This window comes from Orcinus orca, chromosome 2 (genome assembly GCF_937001465.1).
Source record: "Orcinus orca chromosome 2, mOrcOrc1.1, whole genome shotgun sequence".
NCBI lineage: Eukaryota > Metazoa > Chordata > Mammalia > Artiodactyla > Delphinidae > Orcinus > Orcinus orca.
In genome coordinates, this window is record NC_064560.1 from 51,500,155 (window position 1) to 51,528,097 (window position 27,943).

The following is a 27,943-nucleotide window of genomic DNA, read 5'->3' on the forward strand; positions in this document are numbered from 1 at the left end:
GCTGTCGTCCAAAAATATATTGAAGTAAGGCTGCCAAGAGGACTTGAAAGTGGGGCAGAATTGCAGGAAACCGATTTCAGGAGGTAGACTGGAATTGCATGTAAAGCATAGGAAAAGAGGCAGAACGTCGACAATGATGCACTTGGCCAAAAATGGCATATACGTTTTTTCCTGAATATATTCAGGAAAAAACGCATACGCACTTTTTGGCCAACCAAGCAAGCTGGCAAAGGAAATCTGCACTACAATGAAGTCTCACTGCCCCCCGGTCAAAAGGGCCATCTGAAAAAAGTGTAAAATCCAGAAAGGCAGGACAGGCCATGGAGAACTGGGAGCCTTGTTATGCTGATGGGCGGGATGTAAATTGCCAACAGCCACTCTGGAGAAGTGTATGGTGTTTCCTGAAACATCTAAGAAACAAAGCAACAGAGCCTAGGGCACTTCCACTTATGGTCCTATAGCTTACGGAAATTAAAATCAAAAAGACACAGCCACCCGAAAGTTTGGGACGGCTCTGTTTACAAGAACCTCGTTTACGCTACAAGTTCAATATCACAGAAAGCGAAAAATGGACAAAGAAGTTGTGATACTTACGTACAATGCAATATCACTCAGCAATGAAATCTATGTCATCAGGCCCGTAGCAGCATAATGAGTGGATTCAGGTACGATGATTCTAAGTGAAATAAGTCACACAGAAAAAGAAACATCATAAGATATCACTACTACACGGAATGTAAACTTGGCTACACAGGAACTGAATTACAAAACAGAACAGGGTCTCAAATGTAGAAAACCAACTTATGCTTGCTTAAGGGGAAAGGTGAGTTGGGGTGCTGCATAAAACCAGAGATTGAAATTAGCACAGATACCGTTCCATAAGCCAAATATGTAATAGACAAGAGCTACTCCTTGCTCAACGAAGTGGACTCAACACCCCATATTAAATGCCTAAGAATATACCTGACTAGTAAGAATCTGAAAACCTATGGATTTATATGTCTCCAAAAGAGAATCAAGTGCGTGTACAGCAGCATAAACGCACCAGTGATAGGATTGGTGAGGATCGGTGAGCAAATGCAGACCCTTTGAAGTCATATTGCATGGTACCCATTCCATGGGTCTCAACTCTCCAGGTTTAAGGGATTCTTCCTTCAGCTAAAACATGCATGTGGAACCCAGAGTATGATCCAAAATGTGATCGGGAAACGTGTTCAAATGTGTCTCAGTTTTCGTCCCCTGGTACTCGGGTTCAACATTCCAGACGCTTTACTAACACTCTCCCCACTTGGAGAGTCAGTGCCTTTAACCTCCTGTTTGGCCCAGTTTGCAATTTCTGCGGAAGATGAACAGGAATAGGGAGAACAAATGAGAGACTAGCTGGAGGTGTCTGGACGGGCAAATTTAACTCTCATTTCCCACCAGGAAGAGGAATTAACCAAAGGCTCAGTGTGCCGTGCCGGAAGCACACTATGGCCTAAAGCAATGCTGCAGTGTTGCGGCCAGATCACAAGAAAGTGAGCAGAAGCAAGGAGCTCAGGGACACTGTCATTCACAAACCTGCAGAGTTATAAATGACAGCTATCATCCTAAAATGTATTGAAGTAAGGCTGCCAAGAGGAATTGAAAGCGGGGCAAAATTGCAGGAAACCGATTTCAGGAGGTAGACTGGAATTGCATGTAAAACATAGGAAAAGAGGCAGAATGTCCACAATGATGCACTTGGCCAAAAAGGGCGTATGCGTTTTTTCCTGAATATATTCAGGAAAAAACGCATACGCCCTTTTTGGCAACCAAACAAGCTTGCAAAGGAAATCTGCACTACAATGAAGTCTCACTGCCCCCCGGTCAAAAGGGCCATCTGAAAAAAGTGTAAAATCCAGAAAGGCAGCACAGGCAATGGAGAACTGGGAGCCTTGTTATGCTGATGGGCGGGATGTAAATTGCCAACAGCCACTCTGGAGAAGTGTATGGTGTTTCCTGAAACATCTAAGAAACAAAGCAACAGAGCCTAGGGCACTTCCACTTATGGTCCTATAGCTTAGGGAAATTAAAATCAAAAAGACACATCCACCCCAAAGTTTGGGACGGCTCTGTTTACAAGAACCTCGTTTACGGTACAAGTTCAATATCACAGAAAGCGAAAAATGGATAAAGAAGTTGTGGTACTTACGTACAATGCAATATCACTCAGCAATGAAATCTATGTCATCAGGTCCTTAGCAGCATAATGAGTGGATTCAGGTACAATGATTCTAAGTGAAATAAGTCACACAGAAAAAGAAACATCATAAGATATCACTACTACACGGAATGTAAACTTGGCTACACAGGAACTGAATTACAAAACAGAACAGGGTCTCAAATGTAGAAAACCAACTTATGCTTGCTTAAGGGGAAAGGTGAGTTGGGGTGCTGCATAAAACCAGAGATTGAAATTAGCACAGATACCGTTCCATAAGCCAAATATGTAATAGACAAGAGCTACTCCTTGCTCAACGAAGTGGACTCAACACCCCATATTAAACGCCTAAGAAAATACCTGACTAGTAAGAATCTGAAAACCTATGGATTTATATGTCTCCAAAAGAGAATCAAGTGCGTGTACAGCAGCATAAACGCACCAGTGATAGGATTGGAGAGGATCGTTGAGCAAATGCAGACCCTTTGAAGTCATATTGCATGGTACCCATTCCATGGGTCTCAACTCTCCAGGTTTAAGGGATTCTTCCTTCAGCTAAAACATGCATGTGGAACCCAGAGTATGATCCACCGTGTGATCGGGAAACGTGTTCAAATGTGTCTCAGTTTTCATCCCCTGGTACTCGGGTGCAACATTCCAGACGCTTTACTAACACTCTCCCCACTTGGAGAGTCAGTGCCTTTAACCTCCTGTTTGGCCCAGTTTGCAATTTCTGCGGAAGATGTACAGGAATAGGGAGAACCAATGACAGACTAGCTGGAGGTGTCTGGACGGGCAAATTTAACTCTCATTTCCCACCAGGAAGAGGAATTAACCAAAGGCTCAGTGTGCCATGCCGGAACCACACTAGGGTCTGAAGCAATCCTGCGGTGTTGCGGCCAGCTCACAAGAAAGCGAGTTGAAGAAAGGAGCTCAGAGGCACTGTAATTCACAAACCTGCAGAGTTATAAATGACAGCTATCGTCCAAAAATATATTGAAGTAAGGCTGCCAAAATGACTTGAAAGCGGGACAGAATTGCAGGAAACCGATTTCAGGAGGTAGACTGGAATTGCATGTAAAGCATAGGAAAAGAGGCAGAACGTCCACAATGATGCACTTGGTCAAAAAGGGCATATGTGTTTTTTCCTGAATATATTCAGGAAAAAACACAGACGCTCTTTTTGGCCAACCAAGCAAGCTTGCAAAGGAAATCTGCACTACAATGAAGTCTCACTGCCCCCCGGTCAAAAGGGACATCTGAAAAAAGTGTAAAATCCAGAAAGGCAGGACAGGCCATGGAGAACTGGGAGCCTTGTTATGCTGCTGGGCGGGATGTAAATTGCCAACAGCCACTCTGGATAAGTGTATGGTGTTTCCTGAAACATCTAAAAAACAAAGCAACAGAGCTTAGGGCACTTCCACTTATGGTTCTATAGCTTAGGGAAATTAAAATCAAAAAGACACAGCCACCCAATGTTTGGGACGGATCTGTTTACAAGAACCTCGTTTATGGTAGAAGTTCATTATCACAGAAAGCGAAAAATGGATAAAGAAGTTGTGGTACTTACGTACAATGCAATATCACTTAGCAATGAAATCTATGTCATCAGGCCCGTAGCAGCACAATGAGTGGATTCAGGTACGATGATTCTAAGTGAAATAAGTCACACAGACAAAGAAACATCATAAGATATCACTACTACACGGAATGTAAACTTGGCTACACAGGAACTGAATTACAAAACAGAACAGGGTCTCAAATGTAGAAATCCAACTTATGCTTGCTTAAGGGGAAAGGTGAGTTGCGCTGCTGCATAAAACCAGAGATGGAAGTTAGCACAGATACCGTTCCATAAGCCAAATATGTAATAGACAAGAGCTACTCCTTGCTCAACGAAGTGGACTCAACACCCCATATTAAACGCCTAAGAATATACCTGACTAGTAAGAATCTTAAAACCTATGGATTTATATGTCTCCGAAAGAGAATCAAGCGTGTGTACAGCGGCATAAACGCAGCAGTGATAGGATTGGTGAGGTTCGGTGAGCAAATGCAGACCCCCTGAAGTCATATTGCATGGTACCCATTCCATGGGTCTCAACTTTCCAGGTTTAAGGGATTCTTCCTTCAGCTAAAACATGCATGTGGAACCCAGAGTATGATCCACCGTGTGATCGGGAAACGTGTTCAAATGTGTCTCAGTTTTCGTCCCCTGGTACCCGGGTGCAACATTCCAGACGCTTAGTAACACTCTCCCCACTTGGAGAGTCAGTGCCTTTAACCTCCTGTTTGGCCAAATTTGCAATTTCTGCGTAAGATGAACCGGAATATGGAGAACCAATGACAGACTAGCTGGAGGTGTCTGGACGGGCAAATTTAACTCTCATTTCCCACCAGGAAGAGGAATTAACCAAACGCTCAACGTGCCATGCCGGAACCACACTAGGGCCTGAAGCAATCCTGCGGTGTTGCGGCCAGCTCACAAGAAAGCGAGTTGAAGAAAGGAGCTCAGGGGCACTGTCATCCACAAACCTGCAGAGTTATAAATGACAGCTATCGTCCAAAAATATATTGAAGTAAGGCTGCCAAGAGGACTTGAAAACAGGGCAGAATTGCAGGAAACCGATTTCAGGAGGTATACTGCAATTGCATGTAAAGCATAGGAAAATAGACAGAACGTCCACAATGATGCACTTGGCCAAAAAGGGCGTATGCGTTTTTTCCTGAATATATTCAGGAAACAACGCATACGCCCTTTTTGGCCAACCAAGCAAGCTTGCAAAGGAAATCTGCACTACAATGAAGTCTCACTGCCCCCAGGTCAAAAGGGCCATCTGAAAAAAGTGTAAAATCCAGAAAGGCAGGACAGGCCATGGAGAGCTGGGAGACTTGTTATGCTGATGGGCGGAATGTAAATTGCCAACAGCCACTCTGGGGAAGTGTATGGTGTTTCCTGAAACATCTAAAAAACAAAGCAACAGAGCATAGGGCACTTCCACTTATGGTCCTATAGCTTAGGGAAATTAAAATAAAAAAGACACAGCCACCCCAAAGTTTGGGACGGCTCTGTTTACAAGAACCTCGTTTACGGTACAAGTTCAATATCACAGAAAGCGAAAAATGGATAAAGAAGTTGTGGTACTTATGTACAATGTAATATCACTCACCAATGAAATCTATGTCATCAGGCCCGTAGCAGCATAATGAGTAGATTCAGGTACGATGATTCTAAGTGAAATAAGTCACACAGAAAAAGAAACATCATAAGATATCACTACTACACGGAATGTAAACTTGGCTACACAGGAACTGAATTACAAAACAGAACAGGGTCTCAAATGTAGAAAACCAACTTATGCTTGCTTAAGGGGAAAGGTGAGTTGGGGTGCTGCATAAAACCAGAGATTGAAATTAGCACAGATACCGTTCCATAAGCCAAATATGTAATAGACAAGAACTACTCCTTGCTCAACGAAGTGGACTCAACACCCCATATTACACGCCTAAGAATATACCTGACTAGTAAGAATCTTAAAACCTATGGATTTATATGCCTCCGAAAGAGAATCAAGCGTGTGTACAGCAGCATAAACGCAGCAGTGATAGGATTGGTGAGGTTCGGTGAGCAAATGCAGACCCTTTGAAGTCATATTGCATGGTACACATTCCATGGGTCTCAACTCTCCAGGTTTAAGGGATTCTTCCTTCAGCTAAAACATGCATGTGGAACCCAGAGTATGATCCACCGTGTGATCGGGAAATGTGTTCAAATGTGTCTCAGTTTCCGTCCCCTGGTACTCGGGTGCAACATTCCAGACGCTTTACTAACACTCTCCCCACTTGGAGAGTCAGTGCCTTTAACCTCCTGTTTGGCCAAGTTTGCAATTTCTGCGGAAAATGAACAGGAATAGGGAGAACCAATGAAAGACTAGCTGGAGGTGTCTGGACGGGCAAATTTAACTCTCATTTCCCACCAGGAAGAGGAATTAACCAAAGGCTCAGCATGCCATGCGGGAACCACACTAGGGCCTGAAGCAATCCTGCGGTGTTGCGGCCAGCTCACAAGAAAGCGAGTTGAAGAAAGGAGCTCAGGGGCACTGTAATTCACAAACCTGCAGAGTTATAAATGACAGCTATCGTCCAAAAATATATTGAAGTAAGGCTGCCAAGAGGACTTGAAAGCGGGGCAGAATTGCAGGAAACCGATTTCAGGAGGTAGACTGGAATTGCATGTAAAGCATAGGAAAAGAGGCAGAGCGTCCACAATGATGGACTTGGCCAAAAAGGGTGTATGCGTTTTTTCCTGAATATATTCAGGAAAAAACGCATACGCCCTTTTTGGCCAACCAAGCAAGCTTGCAAAGGAAATCTGTGTTATAATGAAGTCTCACTGCCCCCTGGTCAAAAGGGCCATCTGAAAAAAGTGTAAAATCCAGAAAGGCAGGACAGGCCATGGAGAACTGGGAGCCTTGTTATGCTGATGGGCGGGATGTAAATTGCCAACAGCCACTCTGGATAAGTGTACGGTGTCTCCTGAAACATCTAAAAAACAAAGCAACAGAGCCTAGGGCACTTCCACTTATGGTCCTATAGCTTAGGGAAATTAAAATAAAAAAGACACAGCCACCCCAAAGTTTGGGACGGCTCTGTTTACAAGAACCTCGTTTACGGTACAAGTTCAATATCACAGAAAGCGAAAAATGGATAAAGAACTTGTGGTACATACGTACAATGCAATATCACTCAGCAATGAAATCTATGTCATCAGGCCCGTAGCAGCATAATGAGTGGATTCAGGTACGATGATTCTAAGTGAAGTAAGTCACACAGAAAAAGAAACATCATAAGATATCACTACTACACGGAATGTAAACTTGGCTACACAGGAACTGAATTACAAAACAGAACAGGGTCTCAAATGTAGAAAACCAACTTATGCTTGCTTAAGGGGAAAGGTGAGTTGGGGTGCTGCATAAAACCAGAGATGGAAGTTAGCACAGATACAGTTCCATAAGCCAAATATGTAATAGACAAGAGCTACTCCTTGCTCAACGAAGTGGACTCAACACGACATATTAAACGGCTAAGAATATACCTGACTAGTAAGAATCTGAAAACCTATGGATTTATATGTCTCCGAAAGAGAATCAAGCATGTGTACAGCGGCATACACGCAGCAGTGATAGGATTGGTGAGGTTCGGTGAGCAAATGCAGACCCTTTGAAGTCATATTGCATGGTACCCATTCCATGGGTCTCAACTCTCCAGGTTTAAGGGATTCTTCCTTCAGCTAAAACATGCATGTGGAACCCGGAGTATGATCCACTGTGTGATCGGGAAACGTGTTCAAATGTGTCTCAGTTTTCGTCCCCTGGTACTCGGGTGCAACATTCCAGACGCTTTACTAACACTCTCCCCACTTGGAAAGTCAATGCCTTTAACCGCCTGTTTGACCCAGTTTGCAATTTCTGTGGAAAATGAACAGGAATAGGGAGAACCAATGAGAGACTAGCTGGAGGTGTCTGTACGGGCAAATTTAACTCTCATTTCCCACCAGGAAGAGGAATTAACCAAAGGCTCAGCATGCCATGCCGAAACCACACTAGGGCCTGAAGCAATCCTGCGGTGTTGCGGCCAGCTCACATGAAAGCGAGTTGAAGAAAGAGCTCAGGGGCACTGTCATTCACAAACCTGCAGAGTTATAAATGACAGCTATCGTCCAAAAATATATTGAAGTAAGGCTGCCAAGAGGACTTGAAAGCGGGGCAGAATTGCAGGAAACCGATTTCAGGAGGTAGACTGGAATTGCATGTAAAGCATTGGGAAAGAGGCAGAACGTCCACAATGATGCACTTGGCCAAAAAGGGCGTATGCGTGTTTTCCTGAATATATTCAGGAAAAAACGCATACGCTCTTTTTGGCCAACCAAGCAAGCTTGCAAAGGAAATCTGCACTACAATGAAGTCTCACTGCCCCCCGGTCAAAAGGGACATCTGAAAAAAGTGTAAAATCCAGAAAGGCACGACAGGCCATGGAGAACTGGGAGCCTTGTTATGCTGCTGGGCGGGATGTAAATTGCCAACAGCCACTCTGGATAAGTGTATGGTGTTTCCTGAAACATCTAAAAAACAAAGCAACAGAGCCTAGGGCACTTCCACTTATGGTTCTATAGCTTAGGGAAATTAAAATCAAAAAGACACAGCCACCCAATGTTTGGGACGGATCTGTTTACAAGAACCTCGTTTATGGTAGAAGTTCATTATCACAGAAAGCGAAAAATGGATAAAGAAGTTGTGGTACTTACGTACAATGCAATATCACTTAGCAATGAAATCTATGTCATCAGGCCCGTAGCAGCACAATGAGTGGATTCAGGTACGATGATTCTAAGTGAAATAAGTCACACAGAAAAAGAAACATCATAAGATATCACTACTACATGGAATGTAAACTTGGCTACACAGGAAGTGAATTACAAAACAGAACAGGGTCTCAAATGTAGAAATCCAACTTATGCTTGCTTAAGGGGAAAGGTGAGTTGCGCTGCTGCATAAAACCAGAGATGGAAGTTAGCACAGATACCGTTCCATAAGCCAAATATGTAATAGACAAGAGCTACTCCTTGCTCAACGAAGTGGACTCAACACCCCATATTAAACGCCTAAGAATATACCTGACTAGTAAGAATCGGAAAACCTATGGATTTATATGTCTCCGAAAGAGAATCAAGCGTGTGTACAGCGGCATAAACGCAGCAGTGATAGGATTGGTGAGGTTCGGTGAGCAAATGCAGACCCTCTGAAGTCATATTGCATGGTACCCATTCCATGGGTCTCAACTTTCCAGGTTTAAGGGATTCTTCCTTCAGCTAAAACATGCATGTGGAACCCAGAGTATGATCCACCGTGTGATCGGGAAACGTGTTCAAATGTGTCTCAGTTTTCGTCCCCTGGTACCCGGGTGCAACATTCCAGACGCTTAGTAACACTCTCCCCACATGGAGAGTCAGTGCCTTTAACCTCCTGTTTGGCCAAATTTGCAATTTCTGCGTAAGATGAACCGGAATATGGAGAACCAATGACAGACTAGCTGGAGGTGTCTGGACGGGCAAATTTAACTCTCATTTCCCACCAGGAAGAGGAATTAACCAAACGCTCAACGTGCCATGCCGGAACCACACTAGGGCCTGAAGCAATCCTGCGGTGTTGCGGCCAGCTCACAAGAAAGCGAGTTGAAGAAAGGAGCTCAGGGGCACTGTCATTCACAAACCTGCAGAGTTATAAATGACAGCTATCGTCCAAAAATATATTGAAGTAAGGCTGCCAAGAGGACTTGAAAACAGGGCAGAATTGCAGTAAACCGATTTCAGGAGGTATACTGCAATTGCATGTAAAGCATAGGAAAATAGACAGAACGTCCACAATGATGCACTTGGCCAAAAAGGGCGTATGCGTTTTTTCCTGAATATATTCAGGAAACAACGCATACGCCCTTTATGGCCAACCAAGCAAGCTTGCAAAGGAAATCTGCACTACAATGAAGTCTCACTGCCCCCAGGTCAAAAGGGCCATCTGAAAAAAGTGTAAAATCCAGAAAGGCAGGACAGGCCATGGAGAGCTGGGAGACTTGTTATGCTGATGGGCGGAATGTAAATTGCCAACAGCCACTCTGGAGAAGTGTATGGTGTTTCCTGAAACATCTAAAAAACAAAGCAACAGAGCATAGGGCACTTCCACTTATGGTCCTATAGCTTAGGGAAATTAAAATAAAAAAGACACAGCCACCCCAAAGTTTGGGACGGCTCTGTTTACAAGAACCTCGTTTACGGTACAAGTTCAATATCACAGAAAGCGAAAAATGGATAAAGAAGTTGTGGTACTTATGTACAATGTAATATCACTCACCAATGAAATCTATGTCATCAGGCCCGTAGCAGCATAATGAGTAGATTCAGGTACGATGATTCTAAGTGAAATAAGTCACACAGAAAAAGAAACATCATAAGATATCACTACTACACGGAATGTAAACTTGGCTACACAGGAACTGAATTACAAAACAGAACAGGGTCTCAAATGTAGAAAACCAACTTATGCTTGCTTAAGGGGAAAGGTGAGTTGGGGTGCTGCATAAAACCAGAGATTGAAATTAGCACAGATACCGTTCCATAAGCCAAATATGTAATAGACAAGAACTACTCCTTGCTCAACGAAGTGGACTCAACACCCCATATTACACGCCTAAGAATATACCTGACTAGTAAGAATCTTAAAACCTATGGATTTATATGCCTCCGAAAGAGAATCAAGCGTGTGTACAGCAGCATAAACGCAGCAGTGATAGGATTGGTGAGGTTCGGTGAGCAAATGCAGACCCTTTGAAGTCATATTGCATGCTACACATTCCATGGGTCTCAACTCTCCAGGTTTAAGGGATTCTTCCTTCAGCTAAAACATGCATGTGGAACCCAGAGTATGATCCACCGTGTGATCGGGAAATGTGTTCAAATGTGTCTCAGTTTCCGTCCCCTGGTACTCGGGTGCAACATTCCAGACGCTTTACTAACACTCTCCCCACTTGGAGAGTCAGTGCCTTTAACCTCCTGTTTGGCCAAGTTTGCAATTTCTGCGGAAAATGAACAGGAATAGGGAGAACCAATGAAAGACTAGCTGGAGGTGTCTGGACGGGCAAATTTAACTCTCATTTCCCACCAGGAAGAGGAATTAACCAAAGGCTCAGCATGCCATGCGGGAACCACACTAGGGCCTGAAGCAATCCTGCGGTGTTGCGGCCAGCTCACAAGAAAGCGAGTTGAAGAAAGGAGCTCAGGGGCACTGTAATTCACAAACCTGCAGAGTTATAAATGACAGCTATCGTCCAAAAATATATTGAAGTAAGGCTGCCAAGAGGACTTGAAAGCGGGGCAGAATTGCAGGAAACCGATTTCAGGAGGTAGACTGGAATTGCATGTAAAGCATAGGAAAAGAGGCAGAGCGTCCACAATGATGGACTTGGCCAAAAAGGGCGTATGCGTTTTTTCCTGAATATATTCAGGAAAAAACGCATACGCCCTTTTTGGCCAACCAAGCAAGCTTGCAAAGGAAATCTGTGTTATAATGAAGTCTCACTGCCCCCTGGTCAAAAGGGCCATCTGAAAAAAGTGTAAAATCCAGAAAGGCAGGACAGGCCATGGAGAACTGGGAGCCTTGTTATGCTGATGGGCGGGATGTAAATTGCCAACAGCCACTCTGGAGAAGTGTACGGTGTCTCCTGAAACATCTAAAAAACAAAGCAACAGAGCCTAGGGCACTTCCACTTATGGTCCTATAGCTTAGGGAAATTAAAATAAAAAAGACACAGCCACCCCAAAGTTTGGGACGGCTCTGTTTACAAGAACCTCGTTTACGGTACAAGTTCAATATCACAGAAAGCGAAAAATGGATAAAGAAGTTGTGGTACTTATGTACAATGTAATATCAATCACCAATGAAATCTATGTCATCAGGCCCGTAGCAGCATAATGAGTAGATTCAGGTACGATGATTCTAAGTGAAATAAGTCACACAGAAAAAGAAACATCATAAGATATCACTACTACACGGAATGTAAACTTGGCTACACAGGAACTGAATTACAAAACAGAACAGGGTCTCAAATGTAGAAAACCAACTTATGCTTGCTTAAGGGGAAAGGTGAGTTGGGGTGCTGCATAAAACCAGAGATTGAAATTAGCACAGATACCGTTCCATAAGCCAAATATGTAATAGACAAGAACTACTCCTTGCTCAACGAAGTGGACTCAACACCCCATATTACACGCCTAAGAATATACCTGACTAGTAAGAATCTTAAAACCTATGGATTTATATGTCTCCGAAAGAGAATCAAGCGTGTGTACAGCAGCATAAACGCAGCAGTGATAGGATTGGTGAGGTTCGGTGAGCAAATGCAGACCCTTTGAAGTCATATTGCATGGTACACATTCCATGGGTCTCAACTCTCCAGGTTTAAGGGATTCTTCCTTCAGCTAAAACATGCATGTGGAACCCAGAGTATGATCCACCGTGTGATCGGGAAATGTGTTCAAATGTGTCTCAGTTTCCGTCCCCTGGTACTCGGGTGCAACATTCCAGACGCTTTACTAACACTCTCCCCACTTGGAGAGTCAGTGCCTTTAACCTCCTGTTTGGCCAAGTTTGCAATTTCTGCGGAAAATGAACAGGAATAGGGAGAACCAATGAAAGACTAGCTGGAGGTGTCTGGACGGGCAAATTTAACTCTCATTTCCCACCAGGAAGAGGAATTAACCAAAGGCTCAGCATGCCATGCGGGAACCACACTAGGGCCTGAAGCAATCCTGCGGTGTTGCGGCCAGCTCACAAGAAAGCGAGTTGAAGAAAGGAGCTCAGGGGCACTGTAATTCACAAACCTGCAGAGTTATAAATGACAGCTATCGTCCAAAAATATATTGAAGTAAGGCTGCCAAGAGGACTTGAAAGCGGGGCAGAATTGCAGGAAACCGATTTCAGGAGGTAGACTGGAATTGCATGTAAAGCATAGGAAAAGAGGCAGAGCGTCCACAATGATGGACTTGGCCAAAAAGGGCGTATGCGTTTTTTCCTGAATATATTCAGGAAAAAACGCATACGCCCTTTTTGGCCAACCAAGCAAGCTTGCAAAGGAAATCTGTGTTATAATGAAGTCTCACTGCCCCCTGGTCAAAAGGGCCATCTGAAAAAAGTGTAAAATCCAGAAAGGCAGGACAGGCCATGGAGAACTGGGAGCCTTGTTATGCTGATGGGCGGGATGTAAATTGCCAACAGCCACTCTGGAGAAGTGTACGGTGTCTCCTGAAACATCTAAAAAACAAAGCAACAGAGCCTAGGGCACTTCCACTTATGGTCCTATAGCTTAGGGAAATTAAAATAAAAAAGACACAGCCACCCCAAAGTTTGGGACGGCTCTGTTTACAAGAACCTCGTTTACGGTACAAGTTCAATATCACAGAAAGCGAAAAATGGATAAAGAACTTGTGGTACATACGTACAATGCAATATCACTCAGCAATGAAATCTATGTCATCAGGCCCGTAGCAGCATAATGAGTGGATTCAGGTACGATGATTCTAAGTGAAGTAAGTCACACAGAAAAAGAAACATCATAAGATATCACTACTACACGGAATGTAAACTTGGCTACACAGGAACTGAATTACAAAACAGAACAGGGTCTCAAATGTAGAAAACCAACTTATGCTTGCTTAAGGGGAAAGGTGAGTTGGGGTGCTGCATAAAACCAGAGATGGAAGTTAGCACAGATACAGTTCCATAAGCCAAATATGTAATAGACAAGAGCTACTCCTTGCTCAACGAAGTGGACTCAACACGACATATTAAACGGCTAAGAATATACCTGACTAGTAAGAATCTGAAAACCTATGGATTTATATGTCTCCGAAAGAGAATCAAGCATGTGTACAGCGGCATACACGCAGCAGTGATAGGATTGGTGAGGTTCGGTGAGCAAATGCAGACCCTTTGAAGTCATATTGCATGGTACCCATTCCATGGGTCTCAACTCTCCAGGTTTAAGGGATTCTTCCTTCAGCTAAAACATGCATGTGGAACCCGGAGTATGATCCACTGTGTGATCGGGAAACGTGTTCAAATGTGTCTCAGTTTTCGTCCCCTGGTACTCGGGTGCAACATTCCAGACGCTTTACTAACACTCTCCCCACTTGGAAAGTCAATGCCTTTAACCGCCTGTTTGACCCAGTTTGCAATTTCTGTGGAAAATGAACAGGAATAGGGAGAACCAATGAGAGACTAGCTGGAGGTGTCTGGACGGGCAAATTTAACTCTCATTTCCCACCAGGAAGAGGAATTAACCAAAGGCTCAGCATGCCATGCCGAAACCACACTAGGGCCTGAAGCAATCCTGCGGTGTTGCGGCCAGCTCACATGAAAGCGAGTTGAAGAAAGAGCTCAGGGACACTGTCATTCACAAACCTGCAGAGTTATAAATGACAGCTATCGTCCAAAAATATATTGAAGTAAGGCTGCCAAGAGGACTTGAAAGCGGGGCAGAATTGCAGGAAACCGATTTCAGGAGGTAGACTGGAATTGCATGTAAAGCATTGGGAAAGAGGCAGAACGTCCACAATGATGCACTTGGCCAAAAAGGGCGTATGCGTGTTTTCCTGAATATATTCAGGAAAAAACGCATACGCTCTTTTTGGCCAACCAAGCAAGCTTGCAAAGGAAATCTGCACTACAATGAAGTCTCACTGCCCCCCGGTCAAAAGGGACATCTGAAAAAAGTGTAAAATCCAGAAAGGCAGGACAGGCCATGGAGAACTGGGAGCCTTGTTATGCTGCTGGGCGGGATGTAAATTGCCAACAGCCACTCTGGATAAGTGTATGGTGTTTCCTGAAACATCTAAAAAACAAAGCAACAGAGCCTAGGGCACTTCCACTTATGGTTCTATAGCTTAGGGAAATTAAAATCAAAAAGACACAGCCACCCAATGTTTGGGACGGATCTGTTTACAAGAACCTCGTTTATGGTAGAAGTTCATTATCACAGAAAGCGAAAAATGGATAAAGAAGTTGTGGTACTTACGTACAATGCAATATCACTTAGCAATGAAATCTATGTCATCAGGCCCATAGCAGCACAATGAGTGGATTCAGGTACGATGATTCTAAGTGAAATAAGTCACACAGAAAAAGAAACATCATAAGATATCACTACTACACGGAATGTAAACTTGGCTACACAGGAAGTGAATTACAAAACAGAACAGGGTCTCAAATGTAGAAATCCAACTTATGCTTGCTTAAGGGGAAAGGTGAGTTGCGCTGCTGCATAAAACCAGAGATGGAAGTTAGCACAGATACCGTTCCATAAGCCAAATATGTAATAGACAAGAGCTACTCCTTGCTCAACGAAGTGGACTCAACACCCCATATTAAACGCCTAAGAATATACCTGACTAGTAAGAATGTGAAAACCTATGGATTTATATGTCTCCGAAAGAGAATCAAGCGTGTGTACAGCGGCATAAATGCAGCAGTGATAGGATTGGTGAGGTTCGGTGAGCAAATGCAGACCCTCTGAAGTCATATTGCATGGTACCCATTCCATGGGTCTCAACTTTCCAGGTTTAAGGGATTCTTCCTTCAGCTAAAACATGCATGTGGAACCCAGAGTATGATCCACCGTGTGATCGGGAAACGTGTTCAAATGTGTCTCAGTTTTCGTCCCCTGGTACCCGGGTGCAACATTCCAGACACTTAGTAACACTCTCCCCACTTGGAGAGTCAGTGCCTTTAACCTCCTGTTTGGCCCAATTTGCAATTTCTGCGTAAGATGAACCGGAATATGGAGAACCAATGACAGACTAGCTGGAGGTGTCTGGACGGGCAAATTTAACTCTCATTTCCCACCAGGAAGAGGAATTAACCAAACGCTCAGCGTGCCATGCCGGAACCACACTAGGGCCTGAAGCAATCCTGCGGTGTTGCGGCCAGCTCACAAGAAAGCGAGTTGAAGAAAGGAGCTCAGGGGCACTGTCATTCACAAACCTGCAGAGTTATAAATGACAGCTATCGTCCAAAAATATATTGAAGTAAGGCTGCCAAGAGGACTTGAAAACAGGGCAGAATTGCAGGAAACCGATTTCAGGAGGTATACTGCAATTGCATGTAAAGCATAGGAAAAGAGGCAGAACGTCCACAATGATGCACTTGGCCAAAAAGGGCGTATGCGTTTTTTCCTGAATATATTCAGGAAACAACGCATATGCCCTTTTTGGCCAACCAAGCAAGCTTGCAAAGGAAATCTGCACTACAATGAAGTCTCACTGCCCCCAGGTCAAAAGGGCCATCTGAAAAAAGTGTAAAATCCAGAAAGGCAGGACAGGCCATGGAGAACTGGGAGCCTTGTTATGCTGATGGGCGGAATGTAAATTGCCAACAGCCACTCTGGAGAAGTGTATGGTGTTTCCTGAAACATCTAAAAAACAAAGCAACAGAGCATAGGGCACTTCCACTTATGGTCCTATAGCTTAGGGAAATTAAAATCAAAAAGACACAGCCACCCCAAAGTTTGGGACGGCTCTGTTTACAAGAACCTCGTTTACGGTACAAGTTCAATATCACAGAAAGCGAAAAATGGATAAAGAAGTTGTGGTACTTACGTACAATGCAATATCACTCAGCAATGAAATCTATGTCATCAGGCCCTTAGCAGCACAATGAGTGGATTCAGGTACGATGATTCTAAGTGAAATAAGTCACACAGAAAAAGAAACATCATAAGATATCACTACTACACGGAATGTAAACTTGGCTACACAGGAAGTGAATTACAAAACAGAACAGGGTCTCAAATGTAGAAATCCAACTTATGCTTTCTTAAGGGGAAAGGTGAGTTGCGCTGCTGCATAAAACCAGAGATGGAAGTTAGCACAGATACCGTTCCATAAGCCAAATATGTAATAGACAAGAGCTACTCCTTGCTCAACGAAGTGGACTCAACACCCCATATTAAACGCCTAAGAATATACCTGACTAGTAAGAATCTTAAAACCTATGGATTTATATGTCTCCGAAAGAGAATCAAGCGTGTGTACAGTGCATAAACGCAGCAGTGATAGGATTGGTGAGGTTCGGTGAGCAAATGCAGACCCTCTGAAGTCATATTGCATGGTACCCATTCCATGGGTCTCAACTTTCCAGGTTTAAGGGATTCTTCCTTCAGCTAAAACATGCATGTGGAACCCAGAGTATGATCCACCGTGTGATCGGGAAACGTGTTCAAATGTGTCTCAGTTTTTGTCCCCTGGTACCCGGGTGCAACATTCCAGACGCTTAGTAACACTCTCCCCACTTGGAGAGTCAGTGCCTTTAACCTCCTGTTTGGCCCAGTTTGCAATTTCTGTGGAAAATGAACCGGAATATGGAGAACCAATGACAGACTAGCTGGAGGTGTCTGGACGGGCAAATTTAACTCTCATTTCCCACCAGGAAGAGGAATTAACCAAACGCTCAGCGTGCCATGCCGGAACCACACTAGCGCCTGAAGCAATCCTGCGGTGTTGCGGCCAGCTCACAAGAAAGCGAGTTGAAGAAAGGAGCTCAGGGGCACTGTCATTCACAAACCTGCAGAGTTATAAATGACAGCTATCGTCCAAAAATATATTGAAGTAAGGCTGCCAAGAGGACTTGAAAACAGGGCAGAATTGCAGGAAACCGATTTCAGGAGGTATACTGCAATTGCATGTAAAGCATAGGAAAATAGACAGAACGTCCACAATGATGCACTTGGCCAAAAAGGGTGTATGCGTTTTTTCCTGAATATATTCAGGAAACAACGCATACGCCCTTTTTGGCCAACCAAGCAAGCTTGCAAAGGAAATCTGCACTACAATGAAGTCTCACTGTCCCCAGGTCAAAAGGGCCATCTGAAAAAAGTGTAAAATCCAGAAAGGCAGGACAGGCCATGGAGAGCTGGGAGACTTGTTATGCTGATGGGCGGGATGTAAATTGCCAACAGCCACTCTGGAGAAGTGTATGGTGTTTCCTGAAACATCTAAAAAACAAAGCAACAGAGCATAGGGCACTTCCACTTATTGTCCTATAGCTTAGGGAAATTAAAATCAAGAAGACACAGGCACCCAAAGTTTGGGACGGCTCTCTTTACAAGAACCTCATTTACGGTACAAGTTCAGTATCACAGAAAGCGAAAAATGGATAAAGAAGTTGTGGTACTTACGTACAATGCAATATCACTCAGCAATGAAATCTACGTCATCAGGACCATAGCAGCATAATGAGTGCATTCAGGTACGATGATTCTAAGTGAAATAAGTCACACAGAAAAAGAAACATCAGAAGATATCACTACTACATGGAATGTAAACTTGGCTACAAAGGAACTGAATTGCAACACAGAACAGGCTATCAAATGTAGAAAACCAACTTATGCTTGCTTAAGGGGAAAGGTGAGTTGGGGTGCTGCATAAAACCAGAGATTGAAATTAGCACAGATACCGTTCCATAAGCCAAATATGTAATAGACAAGAGCTACTCCTTGCTCAACGAAGTGGACTCAACACCCCATATTAAAAGCGTAAGAATATACCTGACTAGTAAGAATCTTAAAACCTATGGATTTATATGTCTCCGAAAGAGAATCAAGGGGGTGTACAGCGGCATAAACGCAGCAGTGATAGGATTGGTGAGGTTCGGTGAGCAAATGCAGACCCTTTGAAGTCATATTGCATGGTACCCATTCCAAGGGTCTCAACTCTCCAGGTTTAAGGGATTCTTCCTTCAGCTAAAACATGCATGTGGAACCCAGAGTATGATCCACCATGTGATCGGGAAACGTGTTCAAATGTGTCTCAGTTTTTGTCCCCTGGTACTCGGGTGCAACATTCCAGACGCTTCACTAACACTCTCCCCACTTGGAAAGTCAGTGCCTTTAACCTCCTGTTTCGCCAAGTTTGCAATTTCTGCGGAAGATGAACAGGAATAAGGAGAACCAATGAGAGACTAGCTGGAGGTGTCTGGACGGGCAAATTTAACTCTCATTTCCCACCAGGAAGACGAATGTACCAAAGGCTCCGCATGCCATGCTGGAACCAGATTAGGACCTGAAGAGATCCTGCGGTTTTGCGGCCAGCTCACAAGAAAGCGAGTTGAAGAAAGGAGCTCAGGGGCACTGTAATTCACAAACCTGCAGAGTTATAAATGACAGGTATCATCCAAAATTTTACTGAAGTAAGGCTGCGAAGAGGACTTGAATGCGGGGCAGAATTGCTGGAAACCGATTTCAGAAGGTACACGGGAGTCGCTTTTAAAGCATAGGAAAAGAGACAGAACTTGGAAAATAATGCACTTGGCAAAAAAGGGCATATGTGTTTTATCCAGAGATCTCATAACTGAGGGGAGGAGTTTCCCAGCAGGCTCCAACTGCCACCTGAGGGCTCACGTTGCCAAGGCAATGTGAGCAAGCCAGGCAGGAGTTACCTCACAGCAGAGGTCCCACCTCACAGAAAGGTGAGAAACCCAGCCAACATCAGACTCTCACCAGAGGGCCCACATCACCAAGGGGATGGGAACCAGGCAGGAGTGTCTTCACACCATTGGGGCCACATCATTGAAAGGTGAGATACTCGGCACATGTGTCCTCAAACCAGAGGACCCACATCACCAAGGGCCTCGGAGTGAGGCAGGCAGGAGTAGCCTCACAACACTGGGCCCATAGAATAAAAAAGTAAGGAATCCAGCAGTTGGAACCTCCCAGCAGGCGGCCCAGAGCACCAAGGCTATGGGATCCAGGCCACAGTGAACTCACAGAAGAGGGCCCATGTCATGAAACTGAGCAACCCAGCCATTGGGACCTCAGAGCAGGAGGCCCACATCCCCATGGGGATATAAATCTGGTAGGAGTGTCCTCGCACCACTGAGTACGTATCAGAAAATTTTGGGAGACCAGCAGTTAGGGCCTGACACCAGAGGACCCTCATCACCAAGGGAAGGAGGCTCCCAGCAGGCTCCAACTGCCACCAGAGGGCTGACGTTGCCAAGGCGATGTGTGCCAACCAGGCACGAATGACCTCACAGCAGAGGGCCCACCTCAGAGAAGTGTGACGAACACAGTCAGGATCAGACTCACACCAGAGGGCCCACATCACCAAATGGATTGGAACCAGGCAGGAGTGTCCTCACATGAGTAGGGCCACATCATCTAAAGGTGAGGAACCCAGAACATGTGGCTTCAAACCATAGGACACCCATCACCAAGGGGCTGGGAGTGAGGCAGGCAGGAGGAGCCTCACAACAGAGGGCCCAAAAATAAGAAAGGTGAGGAATCCAGCAGTTGGAACCTCCCAGCAGGCGGCCCAGAGCACAGAGGCTAGGGGATCCAGGCCAGAGTGAACTAACACCAGACAGCCCACATCATGAAACTGTGAGCAACCCAGACATTGGGACCTCAGAGCAGAAGGCCCACATCCCCATGATGATGGGAACATGACAGGAGTGTCCTGGCATCACTGGGCTCACATCAGAAAACGTGGGGTGCTCAGAAGTTAGGGCCTGACGCTAGAGGGCACTCATCACCGAGGGGAGGAGGCTCCCAGCAGGCTCCAGCTGCCACCAGAGTGCCAACGTCACCAAGGCGATGTGTGCCAGCCCGGCAGGAGTGACCTCACAGCAGAGGGCCCACCTCACAGAAGGGTGAGGAACACAGCCAGGATCAGACTCTCACCAGAGGGCCCACATCACCAAGGGGATGGGAACCAGGCAGGAGTGTCCCCACACCAGTGGGACAACATCATCGAAAGGTGAGGATCCCAGCACATGTAGCCTCAAACCAGAGGAACCACATCACCAAGGGGTTCGGAATGAGGCCGGCAGGACCGGCCTCACAACACAGGGTCCATAGAATATAAAAGTTGAGGAATCCAGCAGTTGGAACCTCCCAGCAAGCGGCCCAGAGCACCGAGGTTATGGGATGCAGGCCGCAGTGAACTCACAGCAGAGGGCCCACATCATGAACCTGTGAGTAGCCCAGCCGTTGGGACCTCAGAACAGAAGGCCCACATCCCCATTGGGATGGGAACCTGGCAGGAGTGGCTTCGCACCACTTAGCACATATCAGAAAATGTTAGGAGCTCAGCAGTTAGGGCCTGACGCCAGGGGGCCCTCATAACTGAGGGGAGGAGACTCCCAGCAGGTTCCAACTGCCAACAGAGGGCCCACGTCTACAAGGTGGCATGCGCCAGCCAGACAGTAGTGACCTCACAGCAGAGGGCCTATCTCACAGAAGGGTGAGGAACCGAGGTAGGATGAGACTCTCGCCAGAGGGCCCACAACACCAAGGGGATGGGAACCAGTCAGGACTGTCCTCCCACCAGTGGGGCCACATCATCGAAAGGTGAGGAACCCAGCACATGCGGCCTCATATCAGAGGACATACATCACAAAGGGGATGGGAGTGAGGCAGGTAGGAGTAGCCTAAAAACAGAGGGCCCAAAGAATAAAAAAGGTGAGGAATCCAGCATTTGGAACCTCTCAGCAGGCGGCCGAGAGCACAGAAGCTATGGGATGCAGGCAGGAGTGAACTAACACCAGAGAGCCCACATCATGAAACTGTGAGCAACCCAGGCGTTGGGACCTCAGAGCAGAAAGCCCACATCCCCATGGGGATGGGAACCTGACAGGAGTGTCCTGACATCACTGGGCTCACATCAGAAAACGTGGGGAGCCCAGCAGTTAGGGCCTGATGCTAGAGGGCCATCATCAACGAGGGCAGGAGGCTCCAAGCAGGTTCCATGTGCCAAGAGAGGGCCCACGTCGCCAAGGTGATGTGTGCAAGTCAGGCAGGATTGACCTCACAGCAGAGGGCCTACCTCACAGAAGAGTGAGGAATCCAGCCAGGATAAGACTGTCACCAGAAGGCCCACATCACCAAGGGGATGGGAACCAGGCAGGAGTGTCCTCACACCAGTGGGGCCACATCATTGAAAGTTGCGGAACCCAGCACATGTGGCCTCAAACCAGAGGACCCACATCACGAAGGGGTTGCGAGTGAGGCAGGCAGGAGGAGCATCGCAACACAGGACCCATAGAATACAAAAGTTGAGGAATCGAGCAGTTGGAACCTCCCAGCAGGCGGCCCAGAGCACAGAGGCTATGGCATCCAGGCCAGAGTGAACTAACAGCAGAGAGTCCACATCATGAAACTGTGAGCAACCCAGCCGTTGGGACCACAGAGCAGAAGGCCCACATCCCAATGGGGATGTGAACCTGGATGGAGTGTCTTCGAACCACTGGGCGCACATCACAAAATGTGGGGAGCCCAGCAGTTAGGGCCTGACGCCAGAGGGCCCTCATCACCGACGGGAGGAGGCTCCCAGCAGGCTCCAAGTGCCACCAGAGGGCTCATGTCCACAAGGCGAGGTGAGCAAGCCAGGCAGGAGTGACCTCACAGCAGACGGCCCACCTCACAGATGGGTGAGGAACCCAGCCAGGATCAGACTCTCAACAGAGGGCCCACATCACCAAGGGGATGTGAACCAGGCAGGAGTCTCCTAAGACCATTGGTCCCACATCATCGAAAGGTGAGGAACCCAGCACATGTGGCCTCAAACCAGAGGACACACATCACGAAGGGGCTGGGAGTGAGGCAGGCAGGAGGATCCTCACAACAGAGGGCCCAAAAAATTAAAAAAGTGAGGAATCCAGCAGTTGGGACCTCCCAGCAGGCGGCCAAGAGCACAGAGGCTATGGGATCCAGGCCTCTGTGAACTAACACCAGAGAGCCCACATCATGAAAATGTGAACAACCCAGCCGTTGGGACCTCAGAGCAGAAGGCCCACATCCCCATGGAGATGGGATCCTAAGAGGAGTGCCCGAGCATCACTGGGCTCACTAAGAAAAGTTGGTGAGCCCAGCAGTTAGGGCCTGACGTCAGAGGGCCCTCATCACAGAGGTGAGGAGGCTCCCAGCAGGGTCCAAGTGCCACCAGAGGGCTCATGTCAACAAGGTGAGGTGAGCAAGCCAGGCAAGAGTTACCTGATAGTAGAGGGCCCACCTCACAGATGGGTGAGGAACCCAGCCAGGATCAGACTCTCACCAGAGGGCCCACATCACAAAGGGGATGGGAACCAGTCAGGATTATCCTCACACCAGTGGGGCCTCATCATCTTAAGGTGAGGAACCCAGCACATGTGTCCTCAACCAGAGGACCCACATCACCAAGGGCCTTGGAGTGAGGCAGGCAGGAGTAGCCTCACAACACAGGGCACATAATATAAAAAACGTGAGGATTCCAGCATTTAGACCTTCCAGCAGGCAGCTCAGAACACCGAGGCTATGGGATCCAGGCCGCAGTGACCTCACAGCAGAGGGCCTACCTCACAGAACGTTGAGGAACCCAGCCAGGATTAGACTCTCGCCAGAGGGCCCACCTCACCAAGGGGATGGGAACCAGGCAGGAGTGTCCTCACACGAGTGAGGCCACATCATCGAAAGGTGAGGAACGCAGCACATGTGGCCTCAAGCCATAGGACAGTCATCACCAAGGGGCTGGCAGTGAGGCAGGCAGGAGGAGCCTCACAACAGAGGGCACATAGAATAAAAAAGTTGAGGAATCCAGCAGTTGGAACCTCCCAGCAGGCGGCTCAGAGCACCGATGATAAGGGATCCTTGCCGGAGTGAACTCACAGCAGAGGGCCCACATCATGGTACTGTGAGCAAGGCAGCCGTTTTGACCTCAGAGCAGAAGGCCCATATCCCCATGGGGATGGGAACCTGGCAAGAGTGTCCTCACTCACTTGGCGCACATCAGAAAATGTGGGGAGCCCAGCAGTTATGGCCTAAGGCAAGAGGGCCCTCATCACTGAGGGGAGGAGGATCCCAGCACACTCCAACTGCCACCAGAGGGCCCACGTCGCCAAGGTGACGTGTGCCAGACAGGCATGATTGACCTCACAGCAGAGGGCCCACCTCACAGAAGGGTGAGGAACCCAGCCAGGATCAGACTCTCACCTGAGGGCCCACATCAGCAAGGGGATGGGAACCAGGCAGGACTGTCTTCCCTCCAGTGGGGCCACATCATCGAAAGGTGCGGAAGCCAGCACATGTGGCCTCAAATCAGAGGACACATATCACAAAGGGAATGGGAGTGAGGCAGGCAGGAGGAGCCTAAAAACAGAGGGCCCAAAGAATAAGAAAGGTGAGGAATCCAGCAGTTGGAACCTCCCAGCAGGCGGCCGAGAGCACAGAAGCTATGGGATGCAGGCAGGAGTGAACTAACAGCAGAGAGCCCACATCATGAAACTGTGAGCAACCCAGCCGTTGGGACCACAGAGCAGAAGGCCCACATCCCAATGGGGATGTGAACCTGGATGGAGTGTCTTCGAACCACTGGGCGCACATCACAAAATGTGGGGAGCCCAGCAGTTAGGGCCTGACGCCAGAGGGCCCTCATCACCGACGGGAGGAGGCTCCCAGCAGGCTCCAAGTGCCACCAGAGGGCTCATGTCCACAAGGCGAGGTGAGCAAGCCAGGCAGGAGTGACCTCACAGCAGACGGCCCACCTCACAGATGGGTGAGGAACCCAGCCAGGATCAGACTCTCAACAGAGGGCCCACATCACCAAGGGGATGTGAACCAGGCAGGAGTCTCCTAAGACCATTGGTCCCACATCATCGAAAGGTGAGGAACCCAGCACATGTGGCCTCAAACCAGAGGACACACATCACGAAGGGGCTGGGAGTGAGGCAGGCAGGAGGATCCTCACAACAGAGGGCCCAAAAAATTAAAAAAGTGAGGAATCGAGCAGTTGGAACCTCCCAGCAGGCGGCCAAGAGCACAGAGGCTATGGGATCCAGGCCTCTGTGAACTAACACCAGAGAGCCCACATCATGAAAATGTGAACAACCCAGCCGTTGGGATCTCACAGCAGAAGGCCCACATCCGCATGGAGATGGGATCCGAAGAGGAGTGCCCAAGCAACACTGGGCTCACTAAGAAAAGTTGGTGAGCCCAGCAGTTAGGGCCTGACGCAAGAGGGCCCTCATCACCGGGGGGAGGAGATTCCCAGCACGCTCCAACTGCCACCACACGGCTGACTTCACCAAGGCAATGTGTGCCAGCCATGCAGGAGTGACCTATCAACAGAGGGTCTCCCTCATAGAAGGGTGAGGAACACAGCCAGGAACAGACTCTCACCAGGGGGTCCACATAACCACGTGGATGAGAAGCAGGCAGGAGTGTCCTCACACTAGTGGGGCCACATCATCGAAAGGTGAGGAACCCATAAAGGTGGTCACAAACCAGAGGACCCACATCACCAAGGGGTTGAGAGTGAGGTAGGTGTCTGGACGGCCATATTTAACACTCATTTCCCACCAGGAAGAGGAATTAACCAAAGGCTCAGCATGCCCTGCCAGAAGCAGATTAGGGCCTGAAGCAGTCTTGCGGGTTTGCGGCCAGCTCACAAGAAAGCGAGTTGAAGAAAGGAGCTCAGGGACCCTGTAATTCACAAACCTGCAGAGTTATAAATGACAGATAACGTCCAAAAATATATTGAAGTAAGGCTGCGAAGAGAACTTGAAAGCGGGGCAGAATTTCAGGAAACCGATTTCAGGAGGTAGACTGGATTTGCATTTAAAGCATAGGAAAAGAGGCAGAACATCGACAATGATGCACTTGGCAAAAAAGGGCGTATGAGTTTGTTCCTGAATATATTCAGGAAAAAACACATATGCCCTTTTTGGCAAACCAAGCAAGCTTGCAATGGAAATCCGAACTACTATGAAGTGTCACTTCCCCCCGGTCTAAAGGGCCATCTGAAAAAAGTGTAAAATCCAGAAAGGCAGGACAGGCCATGGGGAGAAAGGAGCCTTGTTATGCTGATGGGCGGGATGTAAATTGCCTACAGCCACTCTGGAGAAGTGTATGGTGTTTCCTGATACATCTGAAAAACAAAGCAACAGAGTCTAGGGCATTTCCACTTATGGTCCTATAGCTTAGGGAAATTAAAATCAAAAAGACACAGCCACCCCAAAATTTGGGACGGCTCTGTTTACAGGAACCTCTTCTACGGTACAAGTTAAGTATCCCAGAGAGCAAATAATTGATAAAGAAGTTGCGGTACTTAACATACAACAGAATACCACTCAGCAATGAAATCTGTGTCACCAGGCCTGTACCAGCATAATGAGTGGATTGAGGCACGATGATTCTAAGTGAAATAAGTCACACAGAAAAAGAAACATCATAAGGTATCACTAATACACGGAATGTAAACTTGGCTACACATGAACTGAATTACAAAACAGAACAGGGTCTCAAGTTTAGAAAACCAACTTATGCTTGCTTAAGGGGAAAGGTGAGTTGGGGTGCTGCATAAAACCAGAGTTTGAAATTAGCACAGATACCGTTCCATAAGCCAAATATGTAATAGACAAGACCTACCCCTTGCTCAACGAAATGGACTCAACAATGAGGTATCACCTCACACCTGTTAGAATGGGCATCATCTGAAAATCTACAAACAACAAATGCTGGAAAGGGTGTGGAGAAAAGGAAGCCTCTTCCACTATTGTTGGGAATATAAATTGATACAGTCACTATGGAGAACAATATGGAGTTTCTTAAGAAACTAATAATAGAATTACCATATGATACAGCAATCCCAGTACTGGACATATACCCAGACAAAACCATAAATCAAAAAGAGACATTCACCGCAATGTTCATTGCATCACTATTTACAATATCGAGGTAATGGAAGCAACCTAAATGCCCACAGACAGACGAATGCATAAAGATGTGGTACATATATAAAATGGAATATTACTAAGCCATGAAAGGAATGAAATTGGGTCATTTGTAGAGACGTTGATGGATCTAGAGACTGTCATACAGAGTGAAGTAAGTCAGAAAGAGAAAAACAAATCTTGTATATTCATGCATATATGTGGAACCTAGAAAAACTGTACAGATTAACCGTTTTGCAAGGCATAAATAGAGCAACAGATGTAGACAACAATCGTATGGACAACAAGGGGGGAAAGCTCTTGGGGGGGTGGTGGTGGGAGGAGTTGAGAGATTGGGATTGGCATGTAAACATTTATATGTATAAAATAGATAACCAATAAGAACCTGCTGTATAAAAATATAAAATAAAATTCAAAATTAAAAAGAAATAAAATTTAAAAAATAAAACAGAAAAAACAATTATTCCCTTCACATACATGTATTTATATGAATAAATTATTTCCATGCTTATATCTGTAAATACAAAAAAGAGGAATAAAATCTACCTTGAACCAAAAACGAAAAAGAGAAAAAAAAAACAGAACCCACCAGTTACTCAGAGGAAAACCGTATCAGGGCACTTGCTCCAGTTGTAAACAATTCTGAAGTTGGTCAGTGGTGGGGAATCGTCTCCCATTCAGCCAGCAGCCCCCACACAACAAGCGTCCTCATTGCAAAGCTGGGGCACCGTGCCGAGGCATCTGTGAGTAAACGTGAGCTGAGCCCCAGGCCAGTTGCTGCTGAACTGTTCCCCCCCTTCCCAGGTAAAACACCTGAATATATACAAGGACTTGAAAGCCTAGAGGAAGGGCCATGGAGCCACACGAGTGACAGCATGCCAGCTGACTTGGTGCCTGCAGGCCAGCCAGGATGGTCCTGGCCCTGGGTGCTCTTCTGGAAGATTTCCATTTCCCTGCCTGAGATACCCGTCCTGTCCCTGCCCCCACTGCTTTTTTCCTTCCTCACCTCTGCCCAGGGAGAAATTCCAGCAGCAGGTATGGGTGACACATCCTCTTCTTTAGCAGGTGGCAGCCTGGCAACTGCTGCAGAAAGTCCAGCAGAGCCCCACTCACACTGGGCCACCCACAAAGCCGTGGCCTCTCACTCCCTCCCACCAGCCCAGCCCCGAGACTGCAGACAGGGCAGAGAAAATGGTGTCAGGCACAGCTGCAGGGCCTCTTGCTGTCTGGAGTGGTATTTATATTGATCTCAACCCAGGCACACCTGGGGAGGGCTGGCCGGCAGGTAAGGCTGCCCAGGTCAGCCAATCATCACCCCTCAGGGGCTCACAGTTGCAGAAAATGGAACTTGCTGAACCGGCCAGGTCCAAGGAACAGGTGTGGGCTCCTGAGAGTCAGGATAGACAAGGGGCTGCAGATTTGGCTTGTTTTCTAATCATTTTATCTGGCCCATGAG

At 46.7% G+C, this 27,943-nt stretch overlaps 1 long non-coding RNA gene across 2 annotated transcripts in view; it reads right to left on the reverse strand.

Annotated features, from left to right (window-relative positions):
* LOC125963539 (uncharacterized) overlaps nt 1-27,172 on the reverse strand; it is a 163,605-nt gene extending 136,433 nt beyond the window's left edge. Inside the window, exons 1-2 of one of the 2 annotated variants that reach the window (XR_007475614.1) lie at nt 27,073-27,172; nt 16,386-16,467 (exon numbers count right to left, since the gene is read on the reverse strand). This is a non-coding gene — a long non-coding RNA (uncharacterized LOC125963539). Of the gene's footprint in view, nt 1-16,385; nt 16,507-27,072 lie in introns of those variants that run through there. The other variant, XR_007475613.1, reaches the window with a different exon arrangement.
* Between the last annotated feature and the right edge of the window lie 771 nt (nt 27,173-27,943).